Here is a 27,531-nt window from a genome sequence, read left to right on the forward strand (position 1 = left end):
AAATATATATAAACATAACATTTATTGTTTTCATGATTTTAAGCACATCATTGAGTGATATGAAATACGTTCATGATGTTGTACAACTATCACCACTCTCCGCTTCCAGAACTGTTTCATCATCCCCAAAGCTGTACCTCATAAACAATAATTCCCTTGCTCCTAAATCTCTGATAACCTCTGTTCTCCTTTCTGCCTCAGGAAGCTGCCTATTTTAGGTGCCTCATACAAGTGGAATCATAGCAGTATTTCTTCTTCTGTGTCTGGATTATTTCTCCTAGCGTAATGTTCTCAAGGTTCATCCATGTCATAGCATGTGTCAGAAATTTGTTCCTTTTTGTGCAGGATACCACACTTTATTTATCCACTCATCGGTTGATGGACGGTTGGGTTGTTTCCACCTTTTGGCTATTGTGTACAGATAACTGTCTGAGTCCTGGGCTTTCAGTTCTTTGGGGTAGGTACCCAGGAGTGGAATTGCTGGGTCATAGAGTAATCCTGTGCTTAACTTTTGAGGAACTGCCAACCTGTTTTCCACAGTGGCTGCGCCATTTTCTGTTCCCACCAGCAACGCACATGGATTCAACCTCTCCAATCCTCGCCAACACCTCAGGCATGTTTTTAAGAGTATTTAAGCAGATGATATGACATGCCTCGGTGGTGTGCTTTTGGGCATCTGAACAGGATGCTGAGATGGCCTTGGTGACCCTCCTCGCTTACCTGTTGCGGATAGTGGCAGCCCCAGGAGATGGTCAGAAGGCAAACACCTCATGGCTGGATGTTCCTCATCAATGCCGGCACGTGAGCAAAGAGGATCACTGAGTATTTGATTTATTTGGACTCAGCTCTCGCTTTTTCTTCAGCAGCAAGCTTGTATGATTCCTGTCCAAAACCGAATCTTTGCAAACAAAGGTCCTGTGCCTGAGAGACTGTGCCGTCTTGCTGTGATTTGGGAAGATGCAGTTGTTTGTGTTAGCGCTCCTGGACTTCATTTTGCATTACACACTTTCCACCTGGTGTCTGACAGCGCCCAGCCCTTTGATTTCGAAAAGCTCAGCTGTCCTTGCATCCGTTCACGCGGACTTTCTTTTCACTTCTGCAGTCACTCTGCCTTGAAAGGCTTTCGCATATGCTGGAGCAAAATGAAATCAACTCTGCCGCACTCCCTTATGCTCATTATTGTTACCCATTTTCCTGTTTTTGGCTAGCAACTAGTTGCCTGGAAATGTAAGACTGAGTTTGCCTGTTTGTACTTGGGTCTGCCTTTTGCTTTATGGGGAAGAGTTAAGCTTCGATTTTTTTTCCTTTTAATTGCATCATCTGTCTCAGACATATGCAGAGCTCCCACACCTGCTTTTCTGTACCTAATGGGAGGCTTTGCTCAAATGCAGGAAACAGCTGCTGAGTGGGCTGGGCCTTGGATTTTTACGGAAGTGATATGACAGCCCTGTCCCTGCAGGGAGAATAGGATTCTCCCCCAGCCCGCTCTGGACAGCAGTGCCTCCGAAGAACATCTTTAGCAGGGCTGCTAATCACTCCCAGGTCCCCTACCTGGATTAGGGCAATAACTCAGAACCCATTATCTGTGAGTCTGGCACGGATAATGCCTCCCAAAATCTCCCCATTCCCTAACCCGCTTGGTAGTGTGGCTAAGCCTTCCCTCTTTGAATCAAAGTCTGGCTTTTTGCAACGTGTTAGATCGCTGAGCCTCCATATTAGGGAATTAATACAAGAGGAGGAAGAACTATCTAAGGCTTTAAATAACATTTATGAACTATAGTTGACTTAATGAAAGAGAAGTGGCAGCTGAGAAAAACAGTAACTTCAAGGTTTTCTTAACTAGCAGCTGGGGCCACCCGTCCTTGGCTGCTCCAGGGTCATGCCATCTTTTGGGATGTTCCTTATTTTCTGTCAAGGGTTAGAGCTTCAGAAATGGGAAATCTGCCTTCCAGGACCGTCCCCTCCTCTCTCCGGGTCTCACCTTCCCATGGCAGAAACTGAGCATCCTTTTCTCTTCTGTCATTAAGCAGAACTCCGGTCAGATTCTGCTCTTCTTCTTGCTAATAAATCCCTGAAGGGGTGAGCTTTGAAGATAAGCCTCTTTCCTCCTTCCCCTGTGGGTTGCCTCTATTAGCTCTTCTCCAGCTGTTTTAGCCAAGCATCAACAGCTCTCAGAAGAACTTTCCGCCTCTCCTAATTCTGCTCTACCCTTTCCCCAAAAGGGCACTTATTGCATGGAGCACTGGGTGTTATATGCAAACAATGAATCATGGATCACGACATCAAAACTAATGAGGTAATGGGTGGTGATTAACATAACAATAAAAAATTTTAAAAAAAACTAATGATATAGGGACACCTGGATGGCTCAGTCTGTTAAGCATCTGCCTTCGGCTCAGGTCATGATCCCAGCGTCCTGGGATCGAGTCCCACGTCGGGCTCCCTGCTCAGTGGGGAGCCTGCTTCTCCCTCTCCCTCTGCTTGTGTTCTCTCTGTCAAATAAATAAAATCTTTAAAAAAAAAAAAAACACAAAAAACTAATGATGTACTGTATGGTGACTAAAAAAACATAATAAAATTAAATTAAAAAAGGAATTAATTGAATTAGAGATCATATAAATGACAGTACGGGAACGGTCTACTGCTTCTGTCTGAGTTCTAAGTCAATATTCATGTCCTTCCTTGGAAAATAGGCTTTCCCATTGCCTCCTCTCCCACCCTTTTTTGTGGCTGACAATCACACCTATATTTATTATGCTTTGGGAGCATAATTTGTCTCCTCAATCTGTATTTACTTCTCCTTTGATCTAGTAGTTATATAACCTGATTCGGTAAAGCATTGCTCTTTATCTGACTTAATAGTCATTCAAAATAGTTAAGCGTTTCAGCGAATGTCTCTAAGCAACTGTCTCTGTGCTGTGGAGACGGGAAGTTGAACAATACATACCCCTGCCTCGCAGGCCTCTGTAATCCATTTGAGATTCCTCTGATGACTTTGGTAAGAGACCCAGCACCATGGGACTACGGGAGAGAGGGAGAAATTACTTCTAACGGCATAATCTGAGGAATGTGAGGAGGTGGTGTTTAAACTGGGCTTTTGGAGCAGGGATTAGCAACCTGCTTTTCGAAAGGGCCACCTAGTAAATATTCTAGACTTTGCAGGCCATTTGGTCATAGGGAGAGCGCACCATGGACAATACGTGAATGAATGGGTACAGCTGTGTTCCAGTGAAACTTGATTTACAAAAAAAGGCAGTTGCCAGATTTGATCCCCGTGCTGTAGTTTGCCAGCCCCTGTTTTATAGGATGGATAAGCTATTATCAGAAAAAATAGAGAAAAGAACATTCCAGTCCAAAAGAACATCATGAGCTACAAAGGAGGAAGGAGGGGTGAGGTATGTCTGGACACGGCACCTTATAAATATGTGAGGGCAGCCTTGACTTCTGAGGCTGCAACTGTAGGATGAGGCCAACTGTGGAAGACCTTTCATTCCAAACTCCATCCTTTGGATTAATCTTTGGGCCATGGTCAGCCCCTGAAGATGCTGCACAGGAGAAATATTGCGACAGGATCATACCTCTGCTCTAAAGACATTTTTTTTTTTTTTTTGGCAGCTATAAGGAAGGAGAGGAACCAGAGAGCAAGTGTTTCAGAAAGGCCAGGTTTATACCAAGAGTCTGCAGACAGGAAATGACTGATAAGCAAAGGTATTGGCCTATCAGTGGGCTCAGTGATTCCAAACTATAAACTGAACCTTAATTGAAAACTCAAGTCTAAGTACATTTCTTTACTCCATGACCGTAGGCTAAGCCTCTTATTATACAAAAACATAATACACATCAAAGTATTGCTAGGTGATAGAATGATAAAGTGCATTTGGCATTTTGAGATGATCTGAAGCAAAAGAAAGTAGAAGGGAAGATGAGTAATTTCGAGAGTTGGAAATGTAAGTGATCAATCCCACTTTAAAAGACAAAGGGGGAGATAATATGCAAAGGGAAATCTGAGTTGTATTTGAGAGAAGCTAAGTTTCTTCCCTCTTCTCTGTTACAGCATTCTGGAAACCTAGCTCGGTCTCATCTTCCTTGTTGATGAGTTCTGGGGACACCAGAGCTCAGTGATCATCTTGACCTTCACCCTGACAAGGACCTAATCCTTGTAGCAAGCTCTCATCAGGCAGCAGAGGGAGCCTGTCCCCATCCTCCATCAGTGCTTTGTTTACATTGAATTTCTCTATTTTCAATTATCCCTAACACATCATATGTCTGATAAGTTCCCAGAATTACTGCAAGAAGACCAGTACCAGCCCTTAAGATAGCTTTTTATTAGAATGGTAGAAATTCGTACATCCAAGAAAGGATCAAATCAACTGACTTAAATTTTCTTCTGATTAAATACTCCACATTGTGGTCAGCCTCTTCTTTACTTAGAAAAATGTGAATGGCTAAAACTAACTTGGAATTTTAAGAAAAAGTAGTAGTCACCAGTTTCACTGGCAAAAGTACCCAGAGTATATTCTCAAAACCTCAAACATACAAACGTACAAAATCCCGAACATTTCGGTACAGGCAAGATTGTGCAGGTTGTACAAGGTAACTTTCTGGCTTTGTGGCCTTCAGCCACTTCTTGACCTCTCCATGTATTTGCTTTCTCTGTAAAATGAGCCGACGGTAATGCTTATGGGTCAGTGGGAGAATTAAATAAGGTACTGCTGGTAAAGCACTTAGCACAGTGTCTGGTAGGAAATACTTACTCAACAAGGATCAGATGTTATGATTGCTATTTTTGCTGTCGTTGCCGTTATATAAACTAGTCCAGGATTGCATGCTTATGAAGCCATGTATCTGTGCTTTGAGATTTTATCTGGACAATAAATACCTTTCCAAAAGCAAAAGACCTTTTTTCTAACCATATTAAGCCAATTGGAAAATCACAGTTTTAGGGCACATGCTTTTATAACTGACAGTGAACTAGATCAAGAAGTGTTTGGGTTGTATCCAGTCACTGGAGTGTCCCCTGACTCAGCTCACTCGCTTGAGGTGTTACCAAGGTATTCACAGATGCAGTCAGAAGGTGACCAATGCAAGGAACGAGGAATGGGCTTTTAAACATTCCTTTTAGACATTTAGATTTTTAACGTGAACACTGTCTATTCTGTAATGCGTTAGTCTTTAAAATACCCAGCTGCCTCTCGGAGACCCACAGAACAATGAGATTTCTACTGTGAGCACCTGAGAGCCAAGGGCACCGGTCCCCAGGATTGCTCAGCGTGGGGACTCCCAGGGGCCCCGTGACACAGACCCTTCCTGGAAGGGGTTCAACCCGAGGTCTTTATCGGCCTCCTTCATTGATTACAATTAGTTAAGTTTAACTTTTCTTCACAGAGCTTTATCTCCCCTTCTCAAAGCACAGGTGAAAAAGAAATGCATGTTTAAATGCAGAAAGCCTAACTTCTGGCCAGAACCATCAACTGACCTAACACTTATTCATTTGTTCAATAAGCTTTTTGTTGAAGTATTAAATATAATACATAAGAAAAGCCCTCAGTTCAAAATCGTACAGCTTTGATGAATTTTCACAAAGTGAACACACTAACATAACTAGTACCCAGGGCAAGAAATAGAACTTTATTGACATTCCAGGGACCCCTTAGAGTGCCCCCATATCTGCCACTGATCTGCCCCACCCCCAAAAGGAACCACTACCCTGGTAATGCCATAGATTAGTTTTGCCTGTTTTTGAAAAAGTATATATATAAATGGTATATGTATGTGTATGTATGTGTATATATATATATATATATATGGTACAACACTGCATATACTCTTTTGTATCTGGCTTTATTTAGGGTGGGGGGTTTGCTAAACAATTTTACATTTAACTTGGAGTGTAGTGTAAAATGAGAATAAAGATTCATCCCTAATATTTAGCCTCTTTTCCAACCCAATTTGTTGAATACTTTGTTTATATAACACTGGAAAGTTAGAATGTGCTAGTCCTCATATTTATCCTAGGTCTGTTCTGAGTGTTCTGTTCCAGTTATCTGTCATATAATTTCTGTACCACGTTTGGACTATCACAGCTTTAAAACGTGCTTTAATATTTGGCGTGGCAAGTTACCCTCTTGTGTGTCTTTTTTTATTATTTTTTAAAGTTTATTTATTTATTTATTTGACAGAGAGAGAGAGCACAAGCAGGGGGTGGGGGGCGGCAGGCAGAGGGAGAAGCAGCTCCCCGCTGAGCGGGGAGCCCGATGCGGGGCTCAATCCCAGGACCCCGGGATCATGACCTGAGCTGAAGGCAGACGCTTAACTAACTGAGCCACCCAGGCGTCCCTCTTGTGCCTCTTTTTAATGATTTTTTAGACAATCCAGCATGTTTCTATTCCAGGTGAATTTTGGAACCATTTTGTGACATTCAAGAAAAAAAATCCTATTGGTGTTTTCATGTGATTGTGTTAAAACCACTGGATAAACAGGTACCAAGCACTTGCCGTGTGCCAGGCTCTGCTCTAGGCACCGTGAACACCAGGCACACCACCACGCTGATGATTTACATTCTAGTCCAGGAGACTGGAGACAAGAGAACAAAAACATCATTCAGATGGTGATTTGTGCTATCGAGAAAACAGTCCAGGGAAAGAGGAGAACAGGCGCCTGGCTGGAGAAGCAGGGTGCTGCTTGGGGCCGGTGGTCACAGAAGGTCTCTCACACTTGAACTGGCACCTGCATCCCACCAGGAGATCTATAAAGCTATAAATTTTATTTTATTTTTTTAAGATTTTATTTATTTGACAGAGAGATAGAGAGAGAGCACAAGTAGGCAGAGCGGCAGGCAGAGGGAGAGGGAGAAGCAGGCTCCCCGCTGAGCAGGGAGCCCGATGCGGGGCTCGATCCCAGGACCCTGGCATCATGACCTGAGCTGAAGGCAGACGCTTAACCGACTGAGCTACTCAGGATCCCCAAAGCTATAAATTTTAGATCTATAAATCAATTTGGGAGGTATAGATAGTTAACACCTCCAGGCCAAGAACATAGCATTTATTTCCACTTATTCCAACACTTCCTATCGGCCAGTAAAATTTTGAGATTTTTCATGTCATGTTTCCATTTTAGTTGTGAAGATTGGTCTTCAATATTTACTTGTATTTTGTTGTGTGATGATGATGATGGAGAATGAAATCTGTTTCTATTTTATTTTCAAAATTATTATTACTATACAGAAAAGTTACAGATTTCTATAGAGCGCCTGGGTGGCTCAGTCAGTTAAGCATCTGACTTGATCTTTGCTCAAGTCTTGATCCTGGCTCAAGTCTTGATCCCAGGGTTGTGAGTTCAAGCCCCGTGTTGGGCTCCATGCTGGGTGTGGAGCTTACTAAGAAAAAGGAAGGAGGGAAGGAAGGGAGGGAGGGAAGGAGGGTTACAGGTTTCTTACATTTATCACTATGCAGCCACTTTGTTGAACTTTTGTTAATTCTGAGTATTAGCAATTGATTCTCATGATTTCCTAATGACATAATCGTATCATGTAAAAATAATAGTAAAGTTGCCTCTTCTTTTCTAATAGTCATGCCTCTGATTTCTTTTTTGTGATATATTACCAAAAGTTTACCCCAACTTCTAAATGAGAGATAGCAGACATCCATAACCAATCTCTGATTTTAATGTGAATACCTCTAATTATCACTATGAAGAAAGATAGATGTATGCTCAATAAATATTTTAAATGAATATATGATTACATGTTTATTATCAGATGGAGAAGGTCTGTTTCTAATTTTGTAAATGTTTTTACCAGGGTGAGTTTTAAATGTCATTTTGGCATCTATTGATGTTATTTTTTCCTAAAAATTTCCTATATTAAATCATCCTTGCATTCCTGGAATACAACCTGCTTCATCTTCTTCAGTGTTCCTTTTAATGTCCCATTGAACTCAGCGTGCTGGTACCTTACTTAGGATTTTGCAAACCGTTATTCATCCGTGAGATTGGCCCCTTTGCTTCCTTTCATACTACCTCTCTGAAGCTTGAGTTAAGTTAGCTTTCCAATTTTTATATGCTCTGGAAAAGTTTATATCATTACCTAGTCCTTTATATTTTGATGGAAACTCACCAGTAAAAAACATCTGGCCCTAGATCTTTTTGGAAGAAATGATTTTTGGTAACTTTTAAAAATTCTTCTACGGTACTACTCTATCATATTTTCTTATTCCTCTTAAGTCAATGTGGTAATTTTTTTAGTGTATCTTTTTCATGGAGAGTTTCAAGTGTCATAGTATAGAAGTACATGTAAAGTGTACTTATAATTTGGATGTCCTCTGATGCATTTTTCTTTAGCGGTAATATCATCTACTTGGGCTTTGTTGCTTTTTTTCTTTATTAAAGTTGCTTATTAAAAAGGTAACTTCCAGTTATAAAATAAGTAAGTAAGTCATGGGGATGGAATGTACAGCATGGCGACTAGAGTTGGTAATACTGTATTGCATATTTGAAAGTTGCAAAGAGAGTAAATCTTAAAGGTTCTCATCACAAGAAAAAAATCTGTAAATGTGTGTGGGGACAGATATTAAGTAGACTTATTTGTGGTGATCATTTTGCAATATATACAAATATTTAATCATTATGTTGTACCTCTGAAACTAACATGTCATTTATACCTTGGTTTTATTTTTTTAAAGATTATTTATTTATTTATTTATTTGAGAGAGAGAGAGGGAGGGAGAGTACAGAGAGAGAGTGAGAGGGAGAAGCAGACTCCTCACTGAGCAGGGAGCCCGATGCGGGGCTCAATCCCAGGACCCTGGGATCATGACCTGAGCCAAAGGCAGATGCTTAACCAACTGAGCCACCCAGGCGCCCCTATACCTTGATTTTAAAAATGGGTCCAGTCATAATCTTCAGTTCGAAAAAAAATTTTTTTGAGGAACCAACTCTCAGTATGTAATGCAAGAATTTTTTTAATTCACAAACTAAGATTTCTACCATGATTTTCATTTTTTAAGAAATACAAGTATTGATGGCTTTGACCACATCTCATAAATTCAGTATGTATCCATTTTATTTTTATTTTCTTAGTCAGTGATTCTCAAATGTTTTGGTCTCAGGACCCCTTTACACACTCAAAGTTATTAAAGGCCCCAAAGAACCTTTGTTTATATCAGTTGTATGTATTCATAGTTACAGTATTCAAAATTTAAACTGAAATTTGAAAATTGTTTATTGATTAATTTTTAAATAATAGTCATAAACTCACTATGTAATAACATCTCTTTTAAAAGTATTTTAAAATCTGAGACAAAGACAAAAATGTGAGAAGAGAGGCATTATTTACAATTTTGCAAATCTTTTTTAATGGCTGGCTATTCTGAAGAGAAGACCGCTGGACTCCATATCTGCTTCTGCTCTCAGTCCATTGTGGTATGTTGTTTTGGCTGAAGCACGTGACCAAAATCTGGCTTCACATAGATACGTGGTTGGAAAATGAAGAATGACGTTTAGTAAGTCTTTTCAGATAATTGTGGATTTTTTTCTTTGGTACTACACCAAACTAGAAAAGTGGTAGTTTCTTAAAGATTAATTGCAATGTGGAATCCAAAACCATACTAATAACCTCTCATGCCCTTGATGTTCATATAACATCTTGGCATTAATATGAAAACGTGTGATATAACAGAACCCCTGGCAGGGTCTCAGTGACCACACTTTGAGAAACACTATTCTAAGTAAATGGAGTATGTATAATTTTTTTAAAGCTTTTTTTGGTGAAATAATGTTATATTTACAGATGAATTGCAAAGCTACTACAGAGTTCCCATATGCCCTTTACCTTGCATCCCTAATGTTAATTTTTTTTTAAAAAATGTAAAATATATATGACAAAAAATTTATCATTGTAACCATTTTACATGCACAGGTCAGTGGCATTATGTGTAATCAAATCATTGTGCAACCATCATCACCATCCAGCCCCAAAACTTCTCTTGTGTTCCAAAACTGAAACTCTTTATCCATTGGGTATAATTTTGACTTACTTTTTAACCCAAATTATTTATGGTGTTAATTTACATGTTTAAGGGTTATATGTGTGCTGTTAATTTCTGATTTTATTGCTCTGGAGAATGTGATCTGCATAATTTCAGGAGTTGGAGTGAGCAAGAAAAGTAGAAAAATTGTTTCCCTACTCTGTACTAATTGAATCAGAGCTGTAGGGTTTATACCAAACCAAAAGGTTGACAGCCGTCCCTCTACATAAGAGTACCTTTGTCTTGAAATGGCCAGAGGACTCTTCCTTCATCACTTCATCAGAACTTGTCTTTCTGTATAAACCACGAAACCAGAACACACTGGGGACAGAGAGTGATGACATGGCCTTTTACCCATAAACACCATGTAATTAAGCTTAGGTTGGAAGGACAGAGAGAGGAAGAAATCCCTGGAGCCATGCTTGCTAGAGAGTGGAGTTGTGTTGTTGTTGGTGTGGTGATGGTGGTGGTGATAGTGATGGTATATGTGGCGGTGATGATGGTGGAGGTGATAATGGTGGTGGTGGTGGTGGTGATGGTGATGCTATGTGGTGGTGATGATGGTGGAGGTGATAATGGTGGTGATGGTGGTAATGGTGATGGTATATGGCAGTGATGATGGTAGAGGTGATAATGGTGGTAGTGGTGATGGTATGTGGTGGAGGTGATAGTGGTGGTGGTGGTGATTGATGGTGATGGTATATGGTGGTGATGATGGTGGAGGTGATAATGGTGGTAGTGGTGATGGTGATGGTATGTGGTGGTGGTGGTGATGGTCATGGTATATGGTGGTGATGATGGTGGAGGTGATAATGGTGGTAGTGGTGATGATGATGGTATGAGGTGGTGATTATAGCGGAGGTGACAGTGGTGGTGGTGGTGATGGTGGAGGTGGTGGTGGTGGTGGCGATGATCGTGGTGGTGATAGTGGTGGTGGTCGATGGTGGTGGTAGTGGTGATGGTGATGACGTTGGGGTGGGTGGTAGTGATGGTGATGATGAATTCCATTGTTTCACTCTCTGGGGAGAAAGCTGGCATTAGGAGTAAGGGGAAGATTTCCAGCAATACCATAAAGTATTTATTTTTTCTATAAAGACCAGAAAGTAAATATCTTAAAGCTTTGCGTACAATATGTTCTCTGCCACAACTATTCAACTCTGCTGTTGTAGTGCCAAAGCAGTGACTGGTTTCCCATAAAATGTTATTTACAAAAATGGATAACAAGCCACATTTGGCCCACAGGCTACCATTTGCCAACCTGCACTAAATGAATGCCTGGTAGAGCTGAAAACTAGCTGTGAGTTCTATCGCATTCTTTTGTGACCTGAAGTTGATCATCATAGAGGAGATTTCTGCCAGGACGCAGAGGAACCAGGGCAAGAGACAGTCACGTACCCTGCCTGCTAACAAGTACCAAGACTGGGCTCATTCCTCATTCCAACATTTAGTTGAGAAAAGTTTCATGGTCAATTCTAAGCTTAAGGATAGATAGTGGCAAGCAAGCACTACGAAATAAAAATTAAGCTGCCAATGTCTTACTGACTGTTCATTTTCTTTAATTGCTTATTCTATAGGGCTATTTAGTTTACCTCTTAATGTTGTTACGTTCTGCTGTTTTAAATAAGAATTTGATTTTATATGAAAAATTATGCTGATCTACTTTAATTTTTCAAAATTATGGGGCCTTGGCTGTTTGGACCCGGAGGCCATAACCAGGGCATCATTGCTTCTCCCCGATGGCACTTTCTATTTTTAGGAAAAGGGCATCAGAGAAAAATGAACCACTACTTAAATGACAGAGCTCACAAACCAACCTTAACAAATAACATCTCAGAAATTCATCTGTATCAACCATTAGTCAAAAATATTGCTTGTATGCAGATTACACTCATTCATTCTTTCATTCATTCACTCATTCATTCATTCATTCAATAGACATTCATTGAGTCTGTTAGGAGCTAGGTCTGTCTTAGGCTACAGTCATGACTTCGATTATAGCTTCTTGTAAATGTTTGTTTTGTTCTCACATGTTCGTAGGTATTCCGTGTAATAATTTCTTCTACATTCCCTTTTAATAATGAAAGCTCCTTGAGTGCGAGTCTGTATTTCCCCTTTTCTTCATGATGCTCTACAGTGCCCATCTGGATGCTCTGCATGCAGTAAACCCCTTAGCACGTGATTTTGATTTACTGACTGGTGGGAAGCCTTTAGAATCCAGCCTTCTATCTTAAGCCCCATCCAGAATTCTTCCCTGAATTTTCCTATAGTTCCCGAAGGTTGCAAAGAACATTTTCCTTTCTGCCTATAAGGGCTTGTGTAGAATTACTAGGACCCAGACTTCACCCTAAAGATGAGTGTGTATCTGCCACATGCTCAAATGAAGTAATCTGAGGTTAATACCTGAATCGTGTCCTAACTTTTAGAGACTCCATATTGCATTTGATTCATAAAATTGAAAGTAAAATACTAATGTGTAAAAAATGTTATTCCAGGTAATAAAATCTGTTCCCAGCTTTTCATAATCAGTTCCAGCCCCGTCGACAAGCTTATTAGCAGAAATAATGGGGGGAAAGGGGAAATTAAAACCTTTATAATTAAAAAGAATAACGCCTTTCTATTAAGTTACCTGTTTAATACTCTTGGTTGTTTTTTTTTTTCTTTTCGTGAGCTGCCTGTAATTTTTAAGAACCTACTTTTGAGGGCAAAATGTTGGCATCTTGGAATAATTACACCCTGTCCGTTATTTATTTCTTTTTCGTCATTCACTTTGACATTTCCATTTCCAGTTGGCGACAGCTGTTCCCGAACCACATGCATCTGGCCCTTCTGGAGAGCAGGGTCATTTAAATGCCTCCTCTCCCTCCCGGCCAGCCCGTGAGGGATCGCACACGAAAGTCTTCTGTCCATCGATGGGTGCCAAGCAAGTGCCAGGGATCCTACATTCCGAAGCTCTGCCCACAAGGACATGCAAAGACCTTCAGTTTAAGTCCTCCTCGCTGAGATTCTGATAGTGTCTAAAATGACCCCCAAAATAATTCTCCTCCTCCTAGTGGCAGTTTCTACGAAGTGCTTTTAACTCTCAAAAAGTGTTTATCCTTTTAGTATCCTCACGTAGGTGTGTACAGTCAGCCAGGGATGGATTGCGGAGCTGGTGTGGACTTCCGGCTCTGGAAGCCACCCCGGGTTCCTCGGGGTGCTTGGGAGCGCTGGGCTTCCAGAAGCAGCCTCCATGAAGGGGCAGCAGAGAGAGCCCCAGACTTGGAGCCGCAATCGGTCTTTGAATTCCGTATCCAGCCCTGGGCGGCTCTGTGATCTCGGGCATGTTATCTGAACTCTCTGAATCCCCTTCTCCTCACATGGGAATGATGGAAGTGGTGAGAGGTTTAAGCAAGATGTTATGGAACGCTGCCTCCACCCTCGGGGCTACCATAAAATCCGTGAGCTGGGAAGGAGGGCCAAGAGCATCCGGCTTCACTCGAAGCCAGAAAGTCACGTGGGACCTGAGCGCCAGGAGCCTGGGCTGTCCTCCTAGTGCTTCGCACCCGAGGACAAGCTGAGCACCTGGGTCAAAGTCTCCGTGCCTCCCCTCAGCTTCCTTAGCCATAAAGTGGAGCAAATACTATCACCCTCATTGAAGTCATGGGGACTAAGAATAAGGCGCACATAAGAATGCTAGCACCTCATCTGGAGAGGACTCTGCAGGTGCTGCTTCTCTCCATTTGGGTTCTAAATCTAGAATCCTGTCTGGAGCTCTGTTTGGACCCCACTCCACCACCCCCACCTTCCCTGAACACAAACAGAGGCACAGAGCTGACTTCTTCATGAGGCAGCCTCTTCAACCATGAACAGCTCTGATCGTTCCAAAGTCTTTTCTGTTCAACCAAAATCTGCCTCTTTGACCTTCCCACTGGTGATCCATAAAATGGGATAAATGCCCAAGCCTTTCTCCAGTTAAGGTTTTTTTTTTCCTATGCCAGTTGAATCAGATTCAATTAAGCACCGAAGTCAATCTTAAAGGGAAAAATAAAGAGAAAAATAAATCAAAAGGCCAGCCATAGGGATATTTGCAAAAGGGCTCTCCCCTCACCCTTTGTCTTGGCCCTGATGGTATAAATGAGGTTTTGTGATGGATGGATAATTACACATGTGTCTCTGAGCCTCTTTTTTTTTTATCTTTAGTATTTTTTTTAATTGAAGTATAGTTGACACACAATGTTCCATTAGTTTCAGGTGCACAACATAGTGATTCGACAACTCTGTCCATTATGGTACGTTCACCACAGGTGTGGCTGCCATCTGTCACCATGTCACACTATTACAATACCATTGGCTATATTCCCTATGCTGGACCTTTCGTCCCCATGGCTTTTTCATTCCATACCTGGAGGCCTGTATCTCCCACTCACCTTCACTCATTTTGCCCAGCCCCCCAGACCCACAACCATCAGTTTGTTCTCTGTATTTATGGATCTGTTTCCACTTTGTTCATTTGTTTTGTGTTGTTTTTTAGATTCCACATGTAAGTGAAATCATATGGTACTTGTCTTTCTTTGTCTGACTTATTTCACTACCCTCTAGGTCCAACCGTGTTGTCACAAATGGCAAGATCTTGTTCTTTTTTTTTTGGCTGAGTAATATTCCAGTGTGTGTGTGTGTGTGTGTGTGTGTGTGTGTGCGCGCGCGCGTATACACGCGTGCGCGCGCATGCGCACTACATCTTCTTTATCCATTCGTCCATTGATAGACACTCGGGTTACTTCCATATCTTAGCTATTATAAATAATGCTGCAATAAGCTTAGAGGTGCATATATCTTTAAATTAGTGTTTTCATTTTCTCTGGATAAATACCCAGTAGGAATTACTGGATCATATGGTATTTCTATGTTTAATATTTGAGGAACCTCCATACTGTTTTCCACAGTGGCTACATCAATTTATATTCCCACCAACAGTGCACGAGGGTTCCTTTTTCTCCGTATCCTCGCCAACACTTGTTCTTTCTTGTCTTTTTGATTCTAACTATTCTGACTGGTGTGAGGTGGTAACTCATTCTGGTTTTGATTTGTATTTCCCTCATGATGAGCGATGTTGAGCATCTTATCATGTGTCTGTTGGCCATCTGTATGTCTTCTTTGGAAAAATGTCTCTTCAGGTCTTCTGCCCATTTCTTAACTGGATTATTTTGTGTGTGTGTGTTCAGTTTGATGAGTTCTTTACAGATTTGGATACTAAGCCTTTATCAGATATGTCATTTGCAAATATCTTCTCCTGCAGGTTGCCTCTTAGTTCTGTTGATTGTTTCCTTCACTGTGCAGAAGCTTTTTATTTTGGTGTAGTCCCAAATGTTTATTTTTGCTTTTGTTTCCCTCACTGCAGGAGACCTATCTAGAAAAATGTTGCTAAGGCCAATGTCAAAGAGATTCTGCTTATGTTTTCTTGTAGGAATTTTATGGTTTCAGGTCTCACACTTAGGTCTTTAACCCATTTTGAGTTTATTTTTGTATATGGTGTAAGAAAGTGGTCCAGTTTCATTCTTTTGCATGTAGCTGTCCAGTTCTCCCAACACCATTGACTGAAGGTGTTGTCCCCATTGTATACTCTTGCCTCCTTTGTCATGGATTAATTGACCACATACATGTGGGTTTATTTCTGGGCTCTCTATTCTGTTCCTGATCTGTGTGCCTGTTTTTGTGCCAGTAGCATACTGTTTTGGTTATTCTGGTTTTGTAGTATATCTTGAAATATGGAATTGTGATACCTCCAGCTTTGTTCTTCTTTTTCAAGATTGCTTTGGCTATTCAGGGAACCTCCCATTTTTAAGACCACCTGGTGGAACTGTCCTCTTTGGCATCACTGGCTCCCTTCCTGGGATGGCTGTGCACCAGCTCAGAATCCTTGCTGAAGAGCTGGGTCCCTGCAGAGCTGTAGCCCCTGCTACCCCCCTGCCGGGATGACACTAGAATCTATATTTACAGACTCTCACGAAGTTGTCTAGCAGGTTGGAGCCAGGGGTCGGGACACATGCCGGTGATGGACATGGGTACCCGAGGGCCACCATCGCCCAACCTCAAGTAAAATTGTGAAGAGGCAGAGCTTATTGATAGGCCTTCCAGAGAAGCCCACATCCTAGTCCCTGGAAACTGTAGACGTGTCAGGTTCCTTGGGAAATGGGTATTGAAGTTGCAGATGGAATTAAAGGTTTTGATCAAGCTCTATGACAAGATTATCCGGGTGAGTCCAATGAAATCACAAGGCCCTTGTGAGGAGAGGGAGGCAGACAAATAGGAGTCAGAGATTTGGAGGGGCTTCATTGCTGGCTTTGATGATGGAGGAAGGGGCCCTGAGCCAAGGGAGTGCAAGAAATGCGACTATAGAACTTGGAAAAGACAAGGAAATGGATTATCCCCTGGAACTTCCATAAAGAAGCACCTGCCAACACCTTGATTTTAATCCAGTGAGACCCATTTAAGACTTCTGACTCCCCCACCCGCAGAACTGCAAGGTAATAAATGGAGAGGCCACTAAGTTTATAGTAATTTGCTGCAGCAGCAGTAGGAAACAAATACACTCCCCTTCTCTGATTATCAACCCATCCCTCCCCACTGTGGGTGTGTCATTCTTTACTGTCACCTGGCTAGAGACTGTGACCGCTAAGGTGTTAACTCATCATTTAGAGGCAGCTTGTCTGGAGAGAAAGGAACACAGACATTGAATCCCGGCAGAGTTGCTGAGTTCCAATGTCATCACTCCCTGGCTGCCCCACCCCATTCAAATGGCTTCACCTCTCTGACCTTTATTATCCTCATCTATAAAATGGGGATCATGAAAGTACTCCTAGTGGAGTACCTGGTACCTCGTGGGCTCTCAACACATGATGAGGACTTGACTTGTGCCTCTTTCTCCTCCCCTCCCCTGGGAAGAGTTTCTCTTTTTTAGGGTGTGGGAGACTGACATTCTCTCCCCTGTCTAGCGCTGGGTAGCCTTGCTCTGGGGACTCCGGGTGATGGCACTGCGGGTTGTTGGACCACCAGCTGGATTCAGGGCAGCTGGACAGCCTCTTCTCCAAGGGCAATGAATACATGAAGTCTTGGCAGTGCTCATCATAGGAAGGTCAAAGCCAAACAAGGATCAAGATTCCCGAAGATCATGTCATCCAGGGGAGAGCCTGAGTAACCGAAAGTGGCAGTGTGGTTGGGCTGGAATGTTTGGCCTCCCTACCAGGGGGTAACAAAATTCTGGCTGGGACATTCACCAAAAGAACATGGGTGTGTTCTTTTCTTCCAGTGACCAGAGCCTTAGTAAAGTCAGTTTCCCCTATAATTAGTTTAAAGGCAACAAAATACCAGGACATTAATATATACAAATGAGTGTTCCAGAACATCCAGGCACAAACTGATAAATGACACGTGGGTGTATGTGCACATGTAAGAGAACATTTGAGTCTAATTTTGATTTTTCCATTATTCTAAGCAGAATTGCTGCTTTGGGTTTTGAGAATTATAGAGATTATGAGGTCATCTTACTGGAATCATGCTCCCAAGCCATCCTTCAGAACACTCTACTGTGCTGGATGCCAAGGAGATTTAGGTAGACAAAAGCTGCCCTTTATGGCAGGACACATTTTCTTCCACTGGATTTGTTTTTTTCATTCACTGCATGGTGAGATTTAGCTCTGCAGTGTGTGGGGAAGCTAGCAGTGAGCTGGGGGTCAGGAGCCAACCTAGGTGAGCTCAGCTCAGCAGACAGAGCCAATCTGTCCAGCTGCCTACCCCTCCGTGTCCTCTGTGCCCGGGGGGTCAGACCGGGGCATCTCTGGGTAGCTCTGGCATCTGACGCTTTCTTAGAGAAGCAGCAGTAGATAGTGTGGAGGAGAGAAGTGACACTCGGTGGCCGCAGACCAGGATCACTGGCTCTGCTCCCAGCAGTAAGAAATCCTGCTGCATCCCAATGTCTGGAGGGACTCGTGTTCCAGGGAAGACAATTTAGAAACGCTACCCCGAGTGACATTTCACATTTGCATCTACTTTTTAAGTAGTTGGATAAACCTTCTTTACAAGTCACTATCCTGGAATTATAATTCCATAAAACCTCCAATTTGGGGGGGGGACACTTAAGGAGGAGAGGACAGTTTCCTCAACCAATAATGAGAGTGGATTCAAAAATGTCTCAAATTTCTTGCTGTGTTCTAGGTGTTTAGTCATAGGTTCATTTAAAGACTGATTCAACCCTGATGTTAAGCACGATTGATTTCAGGATATGGGGATGGTGGAGGAAAATAAAGCCTATGGGAGAGGAAAAGCAACCCCCCCCCCCAATTCATACGCTCAGTAGCCAGGCTTTTCTTTTCTCATCGCTATCAAAGATGTGAAAAGCCAGAAAAATCCCTTAGCAGGAAGCATCATGGGGAGATCCATACATCCATACATGCAGGGCAAGGAGGGCCAAGTCCCATGATCTGTCTCCTGGGGGCCTCTAGCAACAAAAGACTTCGAACTGGAGGGAGAAGGGGGAGGAACACGGCCCGTGTCAAGTGTGGGGCTCTGAGCAAGGACACGTGTGGAGATCTTTCAGATGAAGGCTGAATCTTTGGTGCAGACCATCTGGGAAAGCCTGTCCCTCTGTTCAGAAAAGCTACCAGCCATTGAATGGATTTTCATTTATGTTCTAGTGACTTTAACCTTCTTGGACTGCCATAGCCATTCATCTCGTTCTGGATGGTTCCATCTCTTCTCTTGCACTTTTTCCTTTACATTATACTTTACCCTACAATATAGATTTTGATCTGGTTGGCTTTTCATCAGTTGCTTCCAGAGCACAGTTTCTGATAACTTTTAACAGAGACCTGACACCCTCTAAGCATGACTTTAGGTTATCACATTTTCTTTTAACATGGTTAGGCTTTTCCAGAGGGTGCCGGGCTGGCTCAGTCAGTTAAGCGTCTGCCTTCGGCTCAGGTCATGATCTCAGGGTCCTGGGATCGAACCCTGCATCGGGCTCCCTGCTCAGCAGGGAGTCTGCTTCTCCCTCTCCCTTCTGCCCTTCCTCCCTGCTCATTCTCTCTCTCAAATAAATAAAAATAAGATTAAAAAAAAGCTTTTCCAGAATTATACCTTTTCCTTCAATTTATTCAACAAGTTTCCTCACAACTTCTTTTTCCCTTCCTCTGTTTAGTTTAATGGAAATTTTGATTGAAATAATTGTGGATTCACATTCAGTTGTGAGAAATAATCCAAATTGTTTCAGTTTTTAACGGAAAACTTCTGCTCCAAAACAAAAAAGTGAAGAAACAAACGGAAAAGTCTAATGATAGCTGTCAGTGTTCTCCCGTCCCAAGGAAACATGCGTATGTTCTGGACTTGCATTTTCAGAGCATGTTTGTCAGGAGAAGCCCGACTCGGAGCAGGCCATGGTGCTGCAGACCAGCCGAGTAGACCCCACGGGACCACAGCAAACCACACAGAGCACCCCATGGCATCCACATAGAGCTGTGTGCGCCCGGCGGCCAGGATAGCCTATAGCTGGAGCAGGTCAGGGGAAGCAGAGAGGTACATGAAGGAGCTAGTGTGTGTGTGTGTGTGTGTGTGTGTGTGTGTAATTGCCAGCCACCCTCAGGTCTTAATTTAAACTGTTCCTTCTGTACCTCTTGAGCTCACCTACCATTCTGTATCTTCATAGCTCCCTTCCCCCTGCCCACCCCCAAATCCCACAGAACAAGTGTCTAACTCAGTGAGTTGGTATAAAGGTAAAGAACTACAGGTAGAGTCTGCCAGTCCCCGGAAGTCCCTCCACGTGCCCTGTCACCCTCTCTGCTCCCTTGCATTCTTGCTCCTTCTCCTGACTGATATAGAAATCTCTTCCTTACATTTGTTTATGATTGCATTGCCCAGGTGTGCATCCCTGGACCTGATTGTATTGCCCATTTTATTTAGGTCCTTTCAGTGTCTCTTTCTCTACAGATTCTCTCTTCTATGTCATTTACCTGTTGGGGAGCCAGGGTGCTCGGTTGTCACAATCCCCGCAGTGGTAAGTTTGCTGATGGCACGGTCACGGTGCATCTTACTGTGCGCCTCTGTATGCTGTATTCTGCCGCGTGGCAGCTGGATCGGAAGCTAGGTCAGAGTCAGGTTCAATCCCCTGAGTGACATGCTGGTCCTCCGTTGCCAGCTCTCTAGCTGACCAAGCTCAGTCAATAGGCTGGCAAACTGTAGCTTCCCCCCTCCAGAAATCCCCTCGACACCCCCTCCTGTGTCCGTTGCCCCATCCTTACCATCCCAGGAGAGGGGGCCACCTGGACATGCCCCCAAAGAAGGCAGACCACTGCTCTGTGAAGGCCGGGCACAGTCTCACGGCGCGAAGGAGGAGTCCAGACGGGCCCCACCTCTGCCATCTCTACCACACTGTGTCCGGGCCCCCACGTGAAGGGCTATGTGGTGGGGACCACAGCAGAGGCTGGTGAGAAGTTGGCCTGACTCCCACCCTGTCTAGAGAGTCAGTGTCCCCACATCTAAGAACAGCTTCAGCACCACACAGCCAGGATCCAGCACACGTGCTACTTTCTTCTTCCTTCACAAGGGGGAGGGGGGGCAGGGAAGAATGGCTTTGGAACCAAAATCAAATCCCAGCTTTACTTCTCAGGAGCTCTGTGACCTTGAGCAAGTTACTTTGCCTGTCTGAGCCTCCACTTCTTCATCTATACAACGGAGCTAATAATGCCCACCTGGAGACTTCGTGGAGATTCTATAGGCTAACGTAGGCATGCTGGGCAAAGGACTCAGCTTCTCTGTAAACTGTGAATAATAGAGGCACCTACTTGATAGGGTGGTTGGATAATGACATGAGTTCACACAGGGGAAGCATTAAGGATGTGGCTGGCACACAGTAAGTCCTCAGTAAATGTTAGCTAGTTTTACTATTATTCTATAAGTATCTGGTCCATTGAAGCAGTTCTTTCATGGTAGCTATTATCTTCTTAAAAGAAGAACAGGGTAGCTGAATATAGTGGAGGCAGCTAGGTGCCCACCTCCCAGTATTTCCTCCACAAACAGTACAGACCCTCGGGGGGGGGGGAAACAAAACTACACAAAAATCCCATGCTTGGTATAACTTGAGGACAGAGAATGCCCAAACATTAAAGTAAGCATAACTAAAAGGAGAAAGAACACCAAATTCACAGCACACCAAAGCTCCTGCTTCCTCTGCCTTGTGACAAGCAGAGACACACAGAATCTGTAGGGAGGAGAGAAGGGAAGAGGCAGGGAGGCCTCAGGTTGGTCTAAAACCACTCCCAGGCAGAAGAAGCCCACTGAACCCTGTGTCCAGCTAGATCAGAGCACAGACTCCAGGGGAATCGGAAATGCATGTGAGTTGAGGGGCGGTCTTCAGAATGCAGAGCTTCCGGGGTCAGAGGAACGGGAAAAGCAGGGAGAAGTGCCCTTTGATCATCTGGTGGTAAAGGGGAAAGGAAGCAAAAGGGGAAATTAGGGTAGCCACTGTTAAGAGCGCAGCTACAAGCTGTTATGTGCAAAGGGAAATTATGAGGAGAGGTATGCCAGGGAGAAGTCTAGAAGGAATATGAAATTGGAGAGCTTTAAAAGAAACACTAGATGATGGAGCTGTCCCAGAATTGTGGAAGAGGAGGAGGGGGGACAGTGACGTGAACGGGATCTGTGAGAGATGCATGAGGAAGGGAGCTAGGAACCAGCAAGTGGAAGGGGGAGCGTGCTTGGACACCCGCTTCGGCAGTCAAACTCTCATTCATTTCAGGAAAATGAAGGGGGGCACCAACTTGGGGAAAGTGGGTGTGTGGACACATAGACATAAATACACCTATTCTCTGAGCAGACTTCTACCAGAGCATCCTGGGGCCAACCCGCAGGGGAAGGGGGCCAGTAAAACATCGAGAGAGGCCCTGCTGTCAAGAAAGAAAATGCATTTAGGACCTAGATGAAAAGAGAAAAGTGGTGATTACAGACACCACAGAATAGGAATGATGTAGAATTCAGGTCACTGGGGTCCAAAATGCACCATATGGAATGAGAGGAGGAAGACAGAGCAGCCTTGAAAACACTGATCAACACTTGGGCTTTTGCAAATTATGATATTTGGAAAACCTGTATTTGAGTTAAGTATTTGAAGGGAAAATATTATTGGATATTTATGAACCATCACATCTTTCCGGTTACAAGATGTAAATTCATTTTGTGGCACAAGATGGGGGAATCTCCTCTTTGAAGTTTTTAAAAAGCTAGATAGCTAGCATTTTCTCTAGAATATCGTATTGGAAAGAACACATTGGGGAAGTGAGAACATCTCTTCCCAGATATCAAAAGTTTAGAAGCCTCCAGCAATTAAAACAGTATGGGGCCGACCCAAGGATGCCAAAGAGATTGCAAAAAATGAAGTAGTCTGGAAATAGACTGTAAATATAAGATCATAGCATATGATAAAAGGTACATTCTAAATAATTGAAGAAAGTTTGGATAATTCAGTAATCAGCCTTAGGATAATTATGAAGGGAAAAGTAGAATTAGATCTCTGTGTCACAATGTATACCAATATAAAAACTACAGATATACCAGAAGTAAATATAGGATAACAAAAACTGTAAAAATACCTGAGTTAAATATTTTTAAATCATGTAGGGAGGAGAGACTTTCAAACGAGATTCAAAACACTTTTTGCCTCTGTAAGCATTAATAAGATTTACAAATTTGATTTAATAAAAATTAGAGGCTTCTCTATGTCTAAAGACTGTATTAAAGACAAGTGAAAGACTGACCGATAGTATCTTTGATATGTAACAGACAAAGGGCTCATGACTAATATCGTTAATATTGGGGGAAGATCCTACAGTTCACTAAGAGAAGATAAAACAACCGAATGTACAACAGACAAATGATAGAAGCAAGTGATCCCCAGAGGGGAAACTGCCAGTGATCTAAAACTATATGTAAAGATATCTAACCCCATCAGTAATCAAGAAAATGCAAAGTGTCGCAGTACAATTTTTGCAGATTGCAGACATTTTAAGCGTGGGCGCAAATATGGTGTGGGAGCAGAGGCACAACCACCTGGTCAATCTCAAGTGTGTAATACCACAGTGTGCATGTTACTGAACGTGGACTGGATCACTCGGAGATCTTGGAGGATAGGAGGTTTATTTAAGGCGGGGGGGGGGGCTCACAGAAGAGTGATCTCCGAAGATCTGAGCCCCGAGCACAACAAAGGGGGCAATTTATACACTTCTACTTCCACATACTGGGCACTCTTGGCGCGTGCATGAAGCGGGGCAGGGAGAGGAACCCGGATTGGCACCATGGGAAGCAGAGCAGGGAGAAAAACCCAGAAAAGCCCCGGGGTAGGGGCTGGGACTCCCTTGCTGACTCAGTTGGCCATCTTAGGACACAGATCTCCCTTACCATGCAAAGCCTTGACTTAGCAGTTCCACTGCTGGGGACCCTATTCAAATACTCCTTTAAGATCACAAAGAAAGACCAGAACAAGTGTGTCCATTGCAACCAGTATTATAAGCTGAAAAAAATTAAATGCAAACTAACCACCCAACAATAGGAAAGTGATTAAATGCTATATTTCCATCCTAAAAATAAAAATAATGGAGTCACTCTACATCCCATGACACGGAATGAAGATCCTTGAAAGGATGCTGGGCTTTAAAGAAAAAAAAAAAGTTATGGTAGGGTCCCCTTTTTGTATTAAAAATGTACTGTATGAAATTATACATGATTTTATATAGGTCTGTGTCTGCCCATGCCCAGTAAGGTCTGGAAGGATAAGCACCAAATTGTTAAAAGTGGTTATCCTCGTGGAGGGAAGTAAGGTTGGGGTTAAGGGGAGAAGTGAGAACATTGGCTTCTTACTTTTATTTACTTTTTAAGATTTTATTTATTTATTTATTGAGAGTGCGTGTGCATGTGCGCAAGTTGGGGGAGGGGCAGAGGGAGAGAGCATCTCAAGCAGACTCTCTGCTGAGCACAGAGCCTGACCTGGGGCTCCATCTGAGGACCCCGAGATCATGACCTGAGCCCAAATCAAGAGTGAGATGCTTAACCAACTGAGTCACCCAGGCACCCTGGCTTTTTACTTTTAGAATGCTTAATTTTTTTTAATGAATTACTTCTGTGATGTTTTTTTAAATCAAATTGTTCTGATGAAAACCACATGGAAAATAAAACTGCCAGAGGTAACACTCGTGTTCGACCAATAAATCAAATCTGAAAAGTGTTTTCGGACCAGGTGCGCCCTGCCAGGCCTCCCTGCCCAACCCCCCTACCCCCCCTCCCCACCAGCCCCCAGCCCCAGTCTGAGGTATTCTGAACTGTCAGTCTTACAAAATGTGGTGGCTGTGAATTTCCGCCCCGGTAGGCTTTCCCCTGGATCGCTCCCTCCAACCGGCTGCCCAGGGCTGCTCCCTGAGGGCACTGCCTCATCCACGCCCCCCCCCACCCCTGTCACCACAGCCTGGAGTGCTGTCACAGGCCCCAGGAGGAGGTAGGAGGAGGCGGCCCTTAAGTCTCTGGAGTGCGTCATCATATTGAAACTCTTAGTTATTTGATTCAGGTCATCATTTCAAATTCATTATTTTAATGACATTTCATCTTTGAAGAGAGATTTTCACTCACAGGGACGTTGGAGATCTTCCAGTTCAATCCTAACATTTCACCATTTCATGTATGAGGAATCGGAGGTCCAGGGAAGGAGCGTTAATAAATTGTATTAGATTGAAGACCCTGAATTTGGGGACCCAGCCTTGTAAGTTTCTTGAGTCAACTCCTTCCCCTCTGCTACCACGTGAGAATGTTATTGCCATCCTCCTGCCTGCCCACCTCCAAAAGGGGAACCACAGTCACCTCTCTTCATGAGAACAAAAGTCGTCATCCAACCCTCTTGTCATGTCCGCAAACCAAGTTCTTCTGACCTTGGGGCCTTGGCACAGGCTAGTCTCTCTTTCTGGGATGCAGTTCCCTGCTTTTCACCCAGGCTGGCTCCTTCCCCACATCCAGGCACCTCCTGAGAGAGGCCTTCTTTGACCACCGCAGATAAACTAGACCCTCCCTTTCAACAACCGTTACCCTCAAAGAAAAGCAGATTCCGTGTCTCCCTTGCTGTGTTCTTACCTCCCGTCATGGCCCAGGGCACGTAGTAGGTGCTCAGAAAGCACTGAAGCGAATGAAGGAACAAATCTGATACCCATTTTTCTAAAGGTTTCTGGCCACTGCTCTTCTGTGATTGTCTCCTCATGTAGCCCAGGAAATGTGTTATTAGGGTTTAATTTTTTTGGAAGTGAGAAAAGATACAGCTTTATTATTTTAATTTGTATGCATTCCAAGGGTGAGTGAACCTATTTCCTTTAGCTGTGTCTTTTGCTCAGCTGTCCATTGACATCTGAATGTTTTGCTCAGTCATTCCTAGGTGGTGGCGGGAGCCAGCAAGGAGTGTGAGAGGTTGTAACCTGAGGCACAAGGGAAAGAGAGGGGGTAGATTTCAAGGAGGTCCTAAGTAGCCAAGGCCCAGGGCCCCCAGGGTTTGTGCTCTGACAGATGCCCAAAGCCAGCCCTGCCCTCTGACCTCTTGCTGGTCTTTCCACAGAAAACAGCTCATCTGGGCCTGCAGTGTAGACAGATGGTGCAAGAGAAATGGTTCCTCAGTGGGTCTGAAGTGAGGGCAGGTCTTCAGGACAAGTGTGGGGCTCAGCTGCAGGTCAAGGTTCCCCTGCCTGGGGGAATTTGGAGGTGGGGGAGACACTCTAATTCTCGGGACCCTCCGCCATTTCTTCCTTGTCAGGACTGTCTTCTGCCCTGGATCTTGGCAAATTTTAGCCAATATTTAATGAAAAACTTTTTTTCATTTAATGAAAAAAATTTTAACATAACTTAAAGTGATTTCACCCTAAAAAATCAGTTTTCTTAGAGTGAAATTGCTAACTGACAAGATGAAGGGAGTGCATAATGTTAAACTAAAGGATTGAGAGCTAAGTATTTATTGAGGTATTGTGCATTTATCCAGAGGCCACTGTGAACCAGGCATTGGACTCTGGAGATCCAAAGGCTATGTTGATACAGCCCTACCTCCAATGCCTTACATGATGGAATGGGGAGAACATGATGTCGTGAAAGTCACAAGAGCACTGGGCCCCCAACCCAGCTTTGACTCCAGACCCCCCCAGACCTGTTAGCTGTGCAAATGTGGCAGCCTTTGGCTCTTGGAGAAGAGGATAGTGATGCCATCTTCGTGGGCTCTGATTTAAAGACCTTGGCCTCAGAAGGTATAAGAAGTCCACTTTGGGTCTTGAAAACAGAAAGAAAGAAGTGACATGTTGGGGGTGGGGCAGATGTGGAGGAACATGGACCAAGCCTTGAAGAAAGGGTAGAATCTGGAGGGGAAAAGCAGAAACCAAAGGGCACAGATAATCCTAAGCCACAGAAGGGCAGTCAAGGAGCTGGCAGGACAGGGGTGAAGGGTCCTGCTGGAAAGAAGCAGGGTCAGAGGGGTGGGCACCCAGGACCAGTGAAAGGCCAGCTATCCCTCAAAGTGAGTCTTCAAGTACTCAATTTTCATTTCGAGGAGAGGCTGAGCCCTGCATGAGAAAAGGGAGGTTGATGGTGGCAGGGCCTCGATTTTCATACTCTCAACTAGCAAAACTAGAACCCCAAAGATGACCAGACCCACTTTCCTTGGAAGACATCTGAGTGGCTTCGCTTGTTGGTGAAGTGTGGTGTCGTGGTGGAGGAGAGGTCTCCTCTAGCCCAAACCTCCTCTGCAGGGCGTCTTCTTGCCGTACACAGGAGCCCAAGAGGAGCTGTAACTACAATTTCCTTCATCTTCTGGTAAGATGTTGCTGTCCTGGAGATGTCAGAGCCCCTTACACATTAATGCCCCCAGCAGCTGCCAGGCCCACCAGCTCCTGATTCTAGATCTCAGGGCAGGCTGGCTACTCCAGCCTTATTTCAGGATAGCTGCCAGGAGAAAATTAGAAGCTATTGTGCATTTTCATCAAGGGAAAGGATTCCACACTCATTCATGTCTTCACTCAACGACTATTTGTTGGTTGCCTACTATACACAAGAAGGATTTAAAGAAGAAAGCTCTAGACACTCACCTTTTCCCTCCAAAAGCGTGTGGTCAGTTCATCGAATGTGGCAGATAAGAAGTAATCAGTGATAAATTCCCTCAAGGAAATATATACAGTGTTACAGGAATCCAGAGGGAGAGATGTTACTTCTAGCTGGGGTGGGGCAGGGAGGGAGTCAGAGAAAGCTTTGGAAGGAGGCAGGAGTTGCCATGAATTGTGAAAGATAAGTAGGTTGTGGACCTACAGACCTGGTGAGGAATTTCATCCAGAGAATCACAAAGCTTTAGGATTGCCTTTATAACCCCTGATTTTGCATGTGAGGATACTGAGGCCCAGCCTGGAAAGGGGCAGCTTCTGTCCACACGGTGTCCTCCTCACAAGGGGCAGGCCTTCTGAGCACAGTATAGGCAGGGGCCTGG

General features: G+C 43.6%; 1 protein-coding gene and 1 long non-coding RNA gene across 2 annotated transcripts in view; one reads left to right on the plus strand and one right to left on the minus strand.

The window, feature by feature from the left end:
- Positions 1-27,531, plus strand: part of THSD4 (thrombospondin type 1 domain containing 4) — a 572,226-nt gene that overhangs the window by 487,237 nt on the left and 57,458 nt on the right. The gene's annotated exons all lie outside the window — the stretch shown is intronic.
- Positions 99-27,167, minus strand: LOC141370072 (uncharacterized). Its single transcript, XR_012373774.1, has 3 exons — positions 27,140-27,167; positions 2,948-3,021; positions 99-2,510 (listed from the first exon to the last, which is right to left on the minus strand). It is a non-coding gene; the product is annotated as an uncharacterized lncRNA (long non-coding RNA).

The sequence above is a fragment of the Callorhinus ursinus genome, unplaced genomic scaffold (genome assembly GCF_003265705.2).
Source record: "Callorhinus ursinus isolate GAN/ISIS: 27379988/994484 unplaced genomic scaffold, GSC_fseal_2.0 scaffold25, whole genome shotgun sequence".
Taxonomy (NCBI): Eukaryota; Metazoa; Chordata; class Mammalia; order Carnivora; family Otariidae; genus Callorhinus; species Callorhinus ursinus.